Source organism: Mytilus galloprovincialis, chromosome 8 (genome assembly GCF_965363235.1).
Source record: "Mytilus galloprovincialis chromosome 8, xbMytGall1.hap1.1, whole genome shotgun sequence".
Lineage (NCBI taxonomy): Eukaryota > Metazoa > Mollusca > Bivalvia > Mytilida > Mytilidae > Mytilus > Mytilus galloprovincialis.
Window position 1 is genome coordinate 85,567,319 of NC_134845.1, and position 13,642 is coordinate 85,580,960.

General features: G+C 32.2%; 1 long non-coding RNA gene across 1 annotated transcript; it reads left to right on the forward strand.

Moving 5' to 3' along the window:
* Window positions 1-7,670: 7,670 nt before the first annotated feature.
* On the forward strand, window positions 7,671-11,348 carry LOC143043619 (uncharacterized). Its single transcript, XR_012968506.1, has 3 exons — window positions 7,671-7,767; window positions 9,562-9,702; window positions 11,226-11,348. It is a non-coding gene; the product is annotated as an uncharacterized LOC143043619 (long non-coding RNA).
* Window positions 11,349-13,642: the final 2,294 nt, after the last annotated feature.

Consider the following 13,642-nt stretch of genomic DNA (forward strand, 5'->3'; position numbering starts at 1 on the left):
CTTAGAACTTCCATTCAAACTTTCAATAGAATATATATCAAACGAACGCATTGATATTGATATTGAAGTTATTTGGTATTTTAATATTCTAGAAAAGAATAAAAAAAGTATGCTGTAGAGCTACAAGCTTTCATTATGATGATTTCACTATCAGAAGTACATGCTCAAAACAGTATAAGGATTTCAAAAAAGGATCTACGGTCGCCGTTTGGAATCATGATTGAATTTGGTGGTCGTGCGACCTCGTGCAATTCTATATATAATAATCTTATGTTTGTCTGTAAAGCCGATAAACGATAGCTTGCGTATATATTCAAATTCAAAATATACATTCAAGACAAACATATGAATGTAAATGTTTACCCTTGAGGAATTCACATGAAATACTGCTTTCCGAGTCAGCAGACATAATTTAGGAGTAGTAAGAGTATAGATTGATCGGGTAGAAATCATAATTATATGTCTTAGTATTTCATTGTAAACAAAGCAAAGTACAGCTATTTGTAAGATCCAGGCAGGGGGTGATTCATGTATGTCTCAGAACTGCTTTCTTCCTTTATATGATAGGCAGCTAAGAATGAAATAAAGTTTGCAAGCTATTTTTTATTTTAATTTTCTTGAACGGTTGGTATGGAAACATGCAGCCATTTTTTTCAGGAATTTATGATGAAATTAGACATGAAAATTGGAAAATGTATACTTTTTGGTTGCAGCAATTTTATGATAATGACAATTTCAAAATTTTTTTTTTTTTAAAAATCAACATATCATTTAGCATTTTTTGAAGTTTTTATTTTGATGTGGAATATTTTTTTATTAAGGCTAAAATGGTATTTAAAAAAGTGCAAAAATCTGTATTTTGACATTTTCTGAAAATGGCTTAAATATCATATTTTAAATCAAGAAAAAATTTACATTGGGCAGACAAGTTAATTATCAACTATAATTGCATCTTAAGTTCATATATTGAATTGTTAAAAACAGAAAAAAAAGTCTAGGTATTTTTGTATTTTTTTTGTTACCATAGCAACCGAAAAGGTTAAAATTAATAAAAATGACAAAAACAATACTTGTTCATTATCAAGATTTTTGCTATTTTTTTAATATTAATGTAATTTAACAGTCAATATCATTTTTTTGAAAATGATAAAAAATATAATAGCTTTAATTTGAATGGCTGAAGGACAATAGCAACATAAAGAAAAGCCCTAGCAACCGATCTGAAATTGCTGAATTAATTCAGAATCAGCATCAAATACATGGGTTTTCTAGGTATTGGATGCATATAAGGGCGTTTTTCAATAAACGCGTGACTTTGACACCTAAAAAAAGGAAGGAAAATCAACTTGTCTAAAATTTTAATTCAAGAATTATTTTGAATACCTCTATTATGGACCTGTTTGTAAACTAAAAGTGCAAATTTAGATACTCTTCAAAATGATATTATATTCATAATGTGTGTACTGAAACCATTTGTCCACTACGAACTGCTTCTAAAAACATATCTTATTGCAATTTTAAATGTCTCCTATAGACATTCCAGATTGTTTACTTTATATACTAGAAAGATCTCATTTTTTTTCTAAATTGGAGAACCATTTGTTATCGATAAAGATCAGACAGTACTTCACGTATGAAGGTTCAACTTATGTTACGTAGTGGACGTTTTGATGCGTTTCGTAGTTGACAAAACCGTTTCGTAGCGGACAAAAAGTTTCGTAGTTAACATCAACCCTATTCTATGTTAATAAAAGCATACTAAAAATTACATGAAACTAATCCTTGTTATTTGTTTTGCACGAATATAATTGAAAAAAAAGAGTAAAAAAGACTACATGGTAGTGGTAGTGTCCACTACGAAACGTTTTTCTCCCACACTTGTTTCGTAGGTGACCGTTTCGTAAGGGACACATTGACATGTTTTATTTCTTCCCACAATCCCTGTATTACAGTAGTATCAAGACTGATTTTATTCACCAAAGCATGTATTAAGCTGTACACTGATATTTTTTTCATAATTTTAAAACCAGACACAGGAGTAGATTTGACCCGTTTCGTAGTGGACATTGACAAAAATACGGTATCACTCTGGTCCATTTCATGTGTTCATTTTTCTTACCAACAATTTAACTGCCGTTATAAAAGCATCACTTCTTTTGTAAGACCCTTATGTTTATATCTCTTGCAAACAAAATAACATTGATTTTATTAAACTGTTTATTAGCAAATTTTAATGACTTCGTTTCGTAGTGGACATTTTTTTTGTCAGGGACACACCATTTGAAATTAAAAATCCCATGTTCAAAGCTGTTCATTAAAATATGTTGGCTCTAAACCTACTTTTGAATTATTAAAGAACTTATATTAAGTAATAATAACACTTATTTCTACATTTTTAACGATATTTTAGAGTATAGATGTTGAAGAGGCGGTCTAGGGACATCCCATTTTGGTTGTTTTGGACCGTCTAGGAATCAATACCTTATAAATCTCTCTAAAATTGCTTAAAAATGTTAAATCTAATTCAAGGTACTGACTGCACAAAAAATTACTTGTAACGATCAAACACATTTTTTTTAAAGTGACTGGGACAAGAAATCACGTTTTTATAAAAAAAACGCCCATAAATAGTGGAGTTTGAATTCTATACTCAACAGTTAAATAGTTAACACTAGATCTGCTTTTGGTTACCATGGGATACAAACCATTATGTACCTTATAATATCTGTTTTGCAGCAGTTTAAATGGACTTCTTTCGACCATATTCAAGAAGCAATTATATTTCTCTATATTTACAACTCATATCCCTTGATTTCATTCAAGGATCATTTGGTTATTGTAATAACAATGTATGGCATAGGAATTTGAGATGGAGAGACAAGGTTATTTAATAATGAAAGACTGCTGAATTTGGTGGTTCCTAAAAAATTTGTATTCCTGGATTTTTCTCGATATCTCAAAATTCAAATTGCATTTTGGTCTAGAAACGTAAAAGTAAATGCATGTGATATGCTCACCGTGTACAAACACTACAATTCAGGCTACGGTATCGATGTTCAGATCTCGGAAGCGACTAGGGAGAGAAAGATCAATGTTACAAATTAAAAAGAGGGGATCATACGAACTCTAAAAGGAGTTAGACATGTTACGTCGACAGAGTAACTGTTATCTGTGTTTAATGCATCGCAGCAATGCCAATTAACGCTCTTAAAAAATATCACCATTGGAAAAAGAAAACAATCGGTAAGATTACAGATCCCACGTATATTCTAACATCTTAAAAATCGAATACTTCGAAAACATTACATAGTGAGATAAATCAGAAAGATATGATTTTAATGTTATATCTAGCATTGCCATAAAAGCGGAAGGTTTGTCATGCAACAAAACCCACCTTTTGTTTTTATTTAAATGCCCTGTTCCAAGTCAGGAAAATGGCCATCATTATATTATAGTTCGTTTATTTGTGTGTTACATTTAAATATTGTGTTAATGTTGTGACGTAGTGCTCCTCTTATATTTGATGTGTTTTCCTCAGTTTCAGTTTGTAATCGATTTATGAATTTCAAACAGCGGTATACTACTGTTGCCTTTATTTTTGTTGATCATTGATCAAGGAATTCTAGATAAAGACCGTAAAACCAATGTACTGTCGATTTCAGGTGTTCTTCCTCAAAATCCAGTTTTTTATGTCAGGTGCATACAAATGTAAATTAAGTCCGTATACTCCAAACATGTATAAGCGTAACGTATTAATTAAGGTAGATAAACTATATAGAAAGCTGAAATATTCACGATTGTTATATATTCTACTACTCTTATGTACTAATAGTTTAATTTTGGATGTAACGCGTCTTCTGATTGGCTGACGTCGTTTTGCTTATCATATCATAGACACAATTTTGTCATATGACCATGACGTCATCAACGTTTTTTCATGATTTACGCCGGTTTAAAATAGAATTTAGAATTAAATTATAAGAAATAATTATGCGTGTTGTTCAGTGTGCACCACATTTGATAAGTTATTTCTTCATAGACAGAAAAAATATTACATTCATTCCTTAAATATATGCCTTTTTGTCTTGTTTTTTTTCTTTTTTTTTCAGCCATGACGTGTTTGTTTCTTTTTTCGATATGTGAATTATGTGTCTGTTTTACAACAGAAATATTCATTTCAATCGTCGACTTTACATAGCTTATTCGTTTGACAAGATTTCCTCCCAAACTGTCCTGATTTTAACATCTGTTGCTTTCTATATGTAAGTCCTCCTCACCATCCAAACAATTTAATCTAATATTTTCCTTAAAGTTGATACTATCATTATACCAGTGTATAAATCAGACATCTAAATATAAGACATCCATTTAGAGTGTGCAATTTGATACATACACAAAAAAAAACCCAACAAAGTTCTATGAAAGAGCACACTTATTATTAAACTACTAAAGTTCTAATAATAAAATGTGTGTTTAATTATTCAAAAGTTAAACTACGAACTAGATGAAAGTTACTAGATGAAAGAGAACGGTGTTTTAAGTTATGACGACATTAGTTTACCGATATTCGAATATCATAAACCGATATGGAAAAGCACGGTTAGCCCGGACGTTATACTATTACCCTTCTAGAGTACCTGATATCACCACTTGTTTTTGGTGGGGTTAGAGTTGCTTATTCTTAAGTGTTCTATGTTGTGTCATGTGTTCTATTATTTGTCTGTTTGTCTTCTTTAATTTTTGGCTAGGCGTTGTAAGTTTATTTTCGATATATGAGTTTGACCTCCCTCTGGTATCTTTCGTCCCTCTTTTACTAACATAAGGTTTGTAGTGTTTCTGATGGATTGCAGGTCTATGGATAAAACTCTTTTACTTGAAAGACACGAATGGAACTTTCTTTCATTTCTTTAAAATTGATCAAGTTTAACAAGTAATTGTTAAAAAAACTGAAACTGTTAGCTAAATCATGATAGTTTGACCACAACTAGATGGTTTTGAGTGTTTTATTGTGGACCTTTCTTGATATTAATTCAAATGGTGTTTTTCTATTTTCGTAAAAATATTTGATGCCGGTTATTCTCAGTGGCGGAATTGGGTTTTTGATAGAGGGTTAATCGCATAATGATGTATCTATCCTACAGAGAGGATCAATTCGTAATAAATTTTAAACGATTTAATGTTAAAATATCTTATAAAACGTGCAAAAAACCAGATTGTCGTACAGCAAAAGACAATGACAATCAAAACCAAGGAGTAAACAAAGACTCACAAAACCAAAGGAAATTTACATCAAAACTTATAAATAATAAATAAGAAACTCCACTTAAATCCCGGAGTTAAATCAGGTTCTCCGGAAGGGTAAGCATTTTCTGCACCGTATACGGCACCCGTCGTGTTATCTCTTTGTTCAGTTTTGTTCAGACATGATTTCTGACACACTTTTGTCATAATGGCCAATCAGCTCATGATAACGTAAAAGTTCTTGAGTGATGACCTTAATTTGATTGATTCATAGCCCTGTCTTAGCAACTTTTGAGAAAGCAATATTCCTCGTTCAACAAAATCAACGTACTTTAAGCTAGCTCATGAGTAACGTAAAATGACAAAGAAACGATAGAAAGGAGGTAACGGGTTGTTAAAAGTATTGAGAAATATATTTGTATCAATGTCTATGCATCCGAAATGCTTAGTAAATTCATCTTTATTCATAACGAACACTTAAAGACAAGTTATATTCGTTTTATTGTAACTTATATAGAATATCAATTTTCGAGTGAAAAATAATAAAATTGTATGTGACTGTCATACAAATGAGAGAGTTAGCCAGCTGTAAAACCATGATTTCTCCATCATTTTCTACATAAGAATTTTCCTCGCAGTTCGGTATTTTTGTTGGTTTACTTTTTTATATTAATATTAGTAAAACTAATTACAGAACAAAGTTGTCCTGAATTTGATGGGTGGGATGGCTGGAATGGTTGGAAGAAATGTCGGGACGGAAAACAATGTTTCAACGCAAATGGCTTATGTGATGGGGACCCTGTGTATTGTAAGGATGAAAGTGACGAGGACCCAGATTTTTGTAAAAGTATGTATCATTTAATCTATCATGATTTCCTTAATAAAGGATTTCTGCTCACAAGGAAGCTATTAAACCAGGAGTTCCAAAAAGTGAAGTTGAAATCATCGCTTTCTAAATTTTACGCCATCAATAGTTGGTTGACCGTTATGGAATAACCGTTTCACAGATGATATCGGATATGTTCTGTACTACCGAATTAGACTATTAACCGGATTTGTAATAACATAAGCAAATTTACGGGTGTCCCATGTTGAGCAGAATCACCTTACCCGTTTGAAGCACCTGAGATCCCCTAGATTTTGGTGGGGTTCGTGTTACTTAGTCTTTAGTTTTTTATGCTGTGTCTTCTGGACTATTATTTGTCTGTTTGTCTTTTTAGTTTTAGCAATGGCGCTGTCAGTTTATTTTCAATCGTTGAGTTTGACTGTCCTAATGGTATCTTTCGTCCCTCTTTTTTTAAATATAAATGCCATTAAGAATTCCACTTTCCTTTACTGCAAAGTGCATGAATATAAAAACAGATGAGAAATGATATCCAATGAAACAAATCTTCACAAGAGATCAAATGACACACACGTTAATATCTATAGGTCATCGTACGGCCTTCAACAATGAGAAATGACAATGTAAACCAATTTATTAATTTATTCAATATATTACTTTGATAACACACCAGCCATGCAGTGAAAGCTATATTAAAAGTCGTGATGGTAATGAATGCTTTCCTTAATATTTCTCTTATATTACTTTGATAACAGACCAGTCATGCGGTGAAGGCTATATTAAATGTCGTGATGGTAATGAATGCTTTCCTTAATCTGTCTCTTCTATTACTTTGATAACAGACCAGTCATGCAGTGAAGGCTATATCAAATGTCGTGATGGTGATACGTGCTTCACTTAATCTATCTCTTTTATTACTTTGATAACAGACCAGCCATGCGGTGAAGGCTGTATTAAATGTTGTGATGGTAATGGATGCTTTCCTCAATCTGTCTCTTCTATTACTTTGATAACAGACCAGTCATGCAGTGAAGGCTATATCAAATGTCGTGATGGTGATAAGTGCTTCATTTAATCTGTCTTTTTTATTACTTTGATAACAGACCAGTCATGCTGTGAAGGCTATATTAAATGTCGTGATGGTAATGAATGCTTTCCTGAATCTGTCTCTTCTATTACTTTGATAACAGACCAGTCATGCAGTGAAGGCTATATCAAATGTCGTGATGGTGATAAGTGCTTCACTTAATCTGTCTTTTTTATTACTTTGATAACAGACCAGTCATGCTGTAAAGGGTATATTAAATGTCGTGATGGTAATGAATGCTTTCCTGAATCTTTTTCTTCTATTACTTTGATAACAGACCAGTCATGCAGTGAAGGCTATATCAAATGTCGTGATGGTGATAAGTGCTTCACTTAATCTATCTCTTTTATTACTTTGATAACAGACCAGCCATGCGGTGAAGGCTATATCAAATGTCGTGATGGTAATGAATGCTTTCCTTAATCTGTCTCTTTTATTACTTTGATAACAGACCAGTCATGCGGTGAAGGCTAAATCAAATGTCGCGATGGTAATGAATGCTTTCCTTTGTGGGGATTATGCGATGGTGGAAGTAGAAGGGGTACCATGTTTAACTGTAACGATTGGAGTGATGAAGATCCGGCATTCTGTAGGGGTATGTGTTTTCTGTCTTTTTTTATTTTCTTAATTATCTGATTAAAGTAACAAATAACGGAAACATTAGAATACCGCTGTTCAAATGTCATAAATCGATTAAGAAAAAATTAATCCGGGTTACAAACTGAAAACGTTGGAAACACATCAACTATAAGAGAAAACAACGGAAAACAGTTACACTGATTTGCAACAAAATTAAACGCCATTACAACATGCATAGCAACGAAATATTTGATAAGAACTGTCATGTTCTGACTTAGTACAGGATGTTTAGAAAAAAATGGTTCGTTGAACCCTATATACTGCAATGTAACATTTACCGCTGAAATGGCATTATATGACAGCAATTCAGTACAACTAACTGTTAGAATACTCAGGAAAGAGAAATACATGAACAATTAATTCATTAGTACATTTCGACAAGTTGACTACAGAATAAAAACAAACACAAAAAATTATTTTCGACAGTTGAAAAAAAAGACAGTAGAATAAAATTACGAGCTATGCGTCACACGGATGTATCAACGCCCCAAAAAGTGACGTCACATGTACCTTTCTTTTACAAAAAAAATATAAATCGGAATTAAGTTTGTGAGTGTTGTTTGGTGTATGTTATAACAATTACGAGAAATCGATTGTTTCTTCTAAATCAAATCATGCAAACTGTTTAAAACAAATAAATCCTGTGCATATAGTAGCTTTATACTGAAATCATACAAATGAACTAGGTGATCAAATATCTTTAATTTTACATACGAATAGTAAATAAAAAATAGGATTAAAACGACAAACGATAAGATTGCATCATAACTAAATACATGAATGTTGGATGTAAACATACCGAGACACGTCTTTTTTTCAGCAGCCATTTTGATGAAATGTCTGAATAAAAGTTAATTTGTATACGACTCAGACGTTCCGACATTCTCGAAATCTAGGTTAAAGATAAAAATTAAACTCATCATAGATACCAGGATTAAAATTATATATATATGCCAGACGCGCGTTTCGTCTACAAAAGATTCATCAGTGACGCTCGAATCAAAAAATAAAAGCACATCCTTTTAAAGCGCTATTCGTCTTGTCGTGGCAATGAAAATATGACAACTTTTTTACTTTTTAAGTGATGCTAGCTGCCAGATTATTATTTTTTTAACACAAGAATTGTACAAATCTGTTATTTTCCTCGTTTTTGTATTCTTCAAGATTGGGAGGTACATACACAATGAAAGAACAAAGTATGGTAATGTAAATACAACTACCATTGACTACTACTGAATAAGAAAGATGCAATGGACGACAACAAAACTACAAACAAGCTTTCGATACACTTGGAATCAATTATTTGATTTATAATTTGATAATTATTTAGATATACATGAAAACATTTCGGAATACTTGTTATGTGAATTAGTTTTTTTTTCCTATATTGTGAACAAATGCTTTTGATTAATCCCGCGTGGTCTATTTTGTACGGCATGCGACATTATCAATTAATTAAACTAGACTTGAAAGTTTCTTTGCCTAATAAGCAAGTACACATAATTGACATAAAACTAGAACTGTGGTGTTCAAACGAATCTGGATCTCAAGGAAATTTTCAATTGGCGAAAAGCCTCGATCGACACCTTCGACATGAGCTAGTTATGGTTCAGAACTTTACCATACGGATTTGCTGAGGAGTACCAAATATATATATGGTTTATATATAAAAAATAAAGTGAGGTGCAAGTTAAGTTTAGTTGCAGTTAGGGTCTTCCTAAATTTTGTTTGCTGTATTTATCTTTTTTAGTACACGAGTGTGCCAACGACTATGTGAAATGTCGAGACGGTATCCAGTGTATTAATCGCAAGCATCTGTGTGACGGAACCAAGTGGTATTCTAAAATTGATTGTGCTGATAACAGTGATGAGGATCCTGAGTTTTGTAAATGTAAATAAATTTCTATATTACTTCATAAATTAAAATTCGCTTTCCGAAAGTAAAAAAGAGTAAACTGCAGACATATGAAGAGTATTAAAATCTTTGTTTATATTAGGCATTGTTCAAAGTACCAATGAATAAATTTCATAAAGAAATAACGCGTTGTATTTTAAATTACTATAAAAGCATATACATGTCTGATTATGAAATGATTCATGGAAGCCATACACTTGTTGTAAATTTACACATTGCCAGGGCCATCATATTCGTTAATTGTATCCCTCGCTAACTATGCTAACTCTCAGGATAAAATTCGAATATCACGGCCCAGGTCATGTGTTAATTTTCAACAATTGTATGCCTTCCATGAATTATTTCAATTTTTGTAGGAAAAATACGGTCATTTAAAAACTGAAGCGAAGGTGGGAATACCTATGTGCTGCTGTTCTTTTTTACTCCCTGTTAGACAAAGCTTAAACTTTCTAATAAATCTAGCTGTAGCTTGCAGGAATTACTTCGTAAATAACCGCTAGAAAAAAATCAGCTTTATTCTTTTAATTCTTAAACCGAACATTTGTTATTTTTAATCTTAATGTTTTTCTCGTAATTTATGATCAAATCCTAAGATGGCATTTTGTATCTAAGGAGCAGCCATGTTGACTTGCTGAAATTTGTAAACATGCGAATAATGCATTAGAATAAATAATAAAACAACACCTACTTCAAAGAATCATTTTAATGTAATAGTATACGAATTTCAATGGTAACAGAAAAATCTCCAGCTTCAGCATTTTCATATGTATGACGTCATATTTTGAAATGACTTAAATGCAACAAAAGCAATCTTTAACTTTAGCTGAATTTTATTCTATTTTGATTGGTAGATTTCTAATTTTTTTCTTTTATGCATTCAAATAAGAATTAAAGTTTTTGTAGTCTAATTTCAATTTATCGGTAAAGCGTTGGTAAATAGTCTCGGACACATGTGGATTTACGTGGGAGGTATATTGTAACATCCATTATTATGTCTCTCTGAGTCTGCGCTAAGTATAGATAGATCGAGAATTTTGTCACGATGTTGTTTACAAAAGCGAAAGAAGCACGTCATATCAGTTGTTTACATTTTAATAAAATTTTGATGAGGTTAATCAAAATATTAAAAATAATGATGCAACTTTAAGAAAAACTTAAATCAGCAACGTTGCACTTAGACTCAGTAGTTCAGGACAAATATTGTCATGATTGAAATCAAGTAAATAAAAATTTTAAAAATGATAATGGATATAGGAAGATGTGGTGTGAGTGCCAATGAGACAACTCTCCATCCAAATAACAATTTATTAAAGTAAACCATTATAGGTCAATGTACGGCCTTCCACACGGAGCATTGGTTCACACCAAACAACTAGCTATGAAGGGCCCCAAAATTACAAGTGTAAAACCATTCCAACGAAAACTTTAAATTAGCAACGTCGCACTTGGCCTCAGTAATTCAGGAAACTGTTGCTACAAATACAAACGTTTCATTACAGTACATGCATGTGCTTCGGGGCACTCTAAATGTAGGGATGGTATTCATTGTTTCCCCGATGTGTCCCTTTGTGATGGACGGAGGCACTTTTGTCCAGATGGTAGCGATAAAAATGAAGATTTCTGCAAAGGTATGAGTTTTGTACATTAGTCTTACAAGTTTGATTTTAAAGCACAACAATTGCCGAAAACAAAACATAAAAGATTGGAGAGACAAAACAGATGTTTGAAATAGCAAAAACAAACATCTTTCGGAAATATTAAAGAGACCACAGAAACCTATGTTCAACATGAAAATAAACGAAAAACAAATAATAAAAGTCGTCTATACTTTACTGTTAATGGCCTTTGTATGTTTCTTATGACAAAAATACATTGCATTCTGTAAGAAAAGAAGGGAAGATAATCTTTAGCAATGCTCGATACCAGGTATTTAGAAGGGTAAAACATAATACAAACGTAAAAGATTGGATATAACAAAAAAAAGACAAAACGTTATGGCAAATACCAGCAGGGAATTCAAGACAAAACGTTATGCCAAATACCAGCACGGTATACAAGACAAAACGTTATGCCAAATACCAGCACGGAATTCAAGCTTTGCAAGAAGGAGAATAATTGCTGTTTTACAATATTACCAAGTCAGGAATATGACAGTTCTGTCCATTCGTTTTATGATGTGTTTTGTCATTTGATTTTGCCATGTGATTATGTGATTATGGACTTTCCGATTGGATTTTCCTTTGAGTTCAATATTTTTGTGATCTTACTTTTTCATATTTTATAAAAACTTATTTATTAACCCAATATACGTATGTCATGCTAACTAACTAACAATTTAGAAAGTAATAATGAATAGTTGCATTTTATTGTTCGAACTAACGACAACGATTGTATTCTTTTATGCCGATCATTTGCACTCATTCAATTAGTAAAGGATCTAACTCAAGATTACGATTCTTTGTCGATACACATCGATCATGTTGTTATTTCATTTAGTTAAAACCCTATTACACAGGCTACAGCACTATGATTGTACTTATCATTATTTCATTTAGTTAAACCCCTCTTTCACAGGTTACAGCACTATGATTGTACTTATTGTTATTTCATTTAGTTAAAACCCTCTTACACAGGTTACACCACTATGAATGTACTTATCGTTATATCATTTAGTTAAACCCCTCTTTCACAGGTTACACCACTATGATTGTATTTATCGTTATTAAATATCATTAAAACCCTCATACACAGGTTACACCACTATGATTGTATTTATCGTTATTAAATATCGTTAAAATAATCAATTTTCCTACACATCATTTCCATACTATGTTTTTTTTTAAAGAAAGCTTATCATTTTCTTTAATCAGAATAGTTCTTTCATTGTAGAGAGAAGTTGTGCATCTGGCTTCACTAAATGTAGAGATGGTATCCATTGTTTTCCTTACGCATCTTTGTGTGATGGACAGGAAGTTTATTGTGCGGATGGCAGTGATGAGGATGATGAATTTTGCAAAGGTAAATAAAAAGTAAATGTAAATATCACCACAACAATGTTAAATCTGCAAATTTTCTTTTTTGTTCTTCCCTCGCCAGGATTCAACAGTAAAATCACAAAAGAACTGAGCTCCGAGGAAAATACAAAAAAGGAAAGTCCCTTTTCAAATGTCAAAATCAAAAGCTGAAACACATCAAACGAATTGACAACAACTGTCATATTCCTGACACTGACTTAACATTATAAGATCTGATCCGGGGATAAAATTAAACGTTTTTGAGGTGACATGAAACAAATTACAATTTTGTTAATCTCTATTATATCATTTATTTCAGCTGCTTGGTTCAAATAGTAAGAACGACACGAGGACGGCTGTAAAGTAAAAGCCTAAGGAAGGATATTTTCGTCAAATAAAGATATACACATGTGAATTTTGATTGCAATTTAATCGTTGTTGTGGTTCTATGTTTTCCACATTGTGGTTTGATGTCAAAATCAAAAGCTCAAACAAATTAAACGAATTGTCATAGTCCTGAATTGGTACAGGATTTTTTTATGAAGAAAATGGTAGATTGAGCATAATTGTAAAGCAAGCTAAACTTCCAACGTTATTACCGGTGACCTCAACATTGTTAATAACACTTCTCTACGAAATGTGTTATCGAAAGGTCCGAAATATCGTGAGCCTAAATCCATCAATTGGAAATACAACTTTAAAATTTTGATGGATTCAGTTGAGGATTATGCCAGGCAATGGGTTAAGCGCGAGAAAGAAGACGTAGACACTCTGTCCGAATGGATTAAGGTAGTGAGGTCGTTGATACAAATCAGAATTAAGAAACTGAATGGGTCTATCAATGGCCATGCTACGTCAATCTTTAAAGACCCAAATGTCGCAAAACACCTATCCTACCTCCA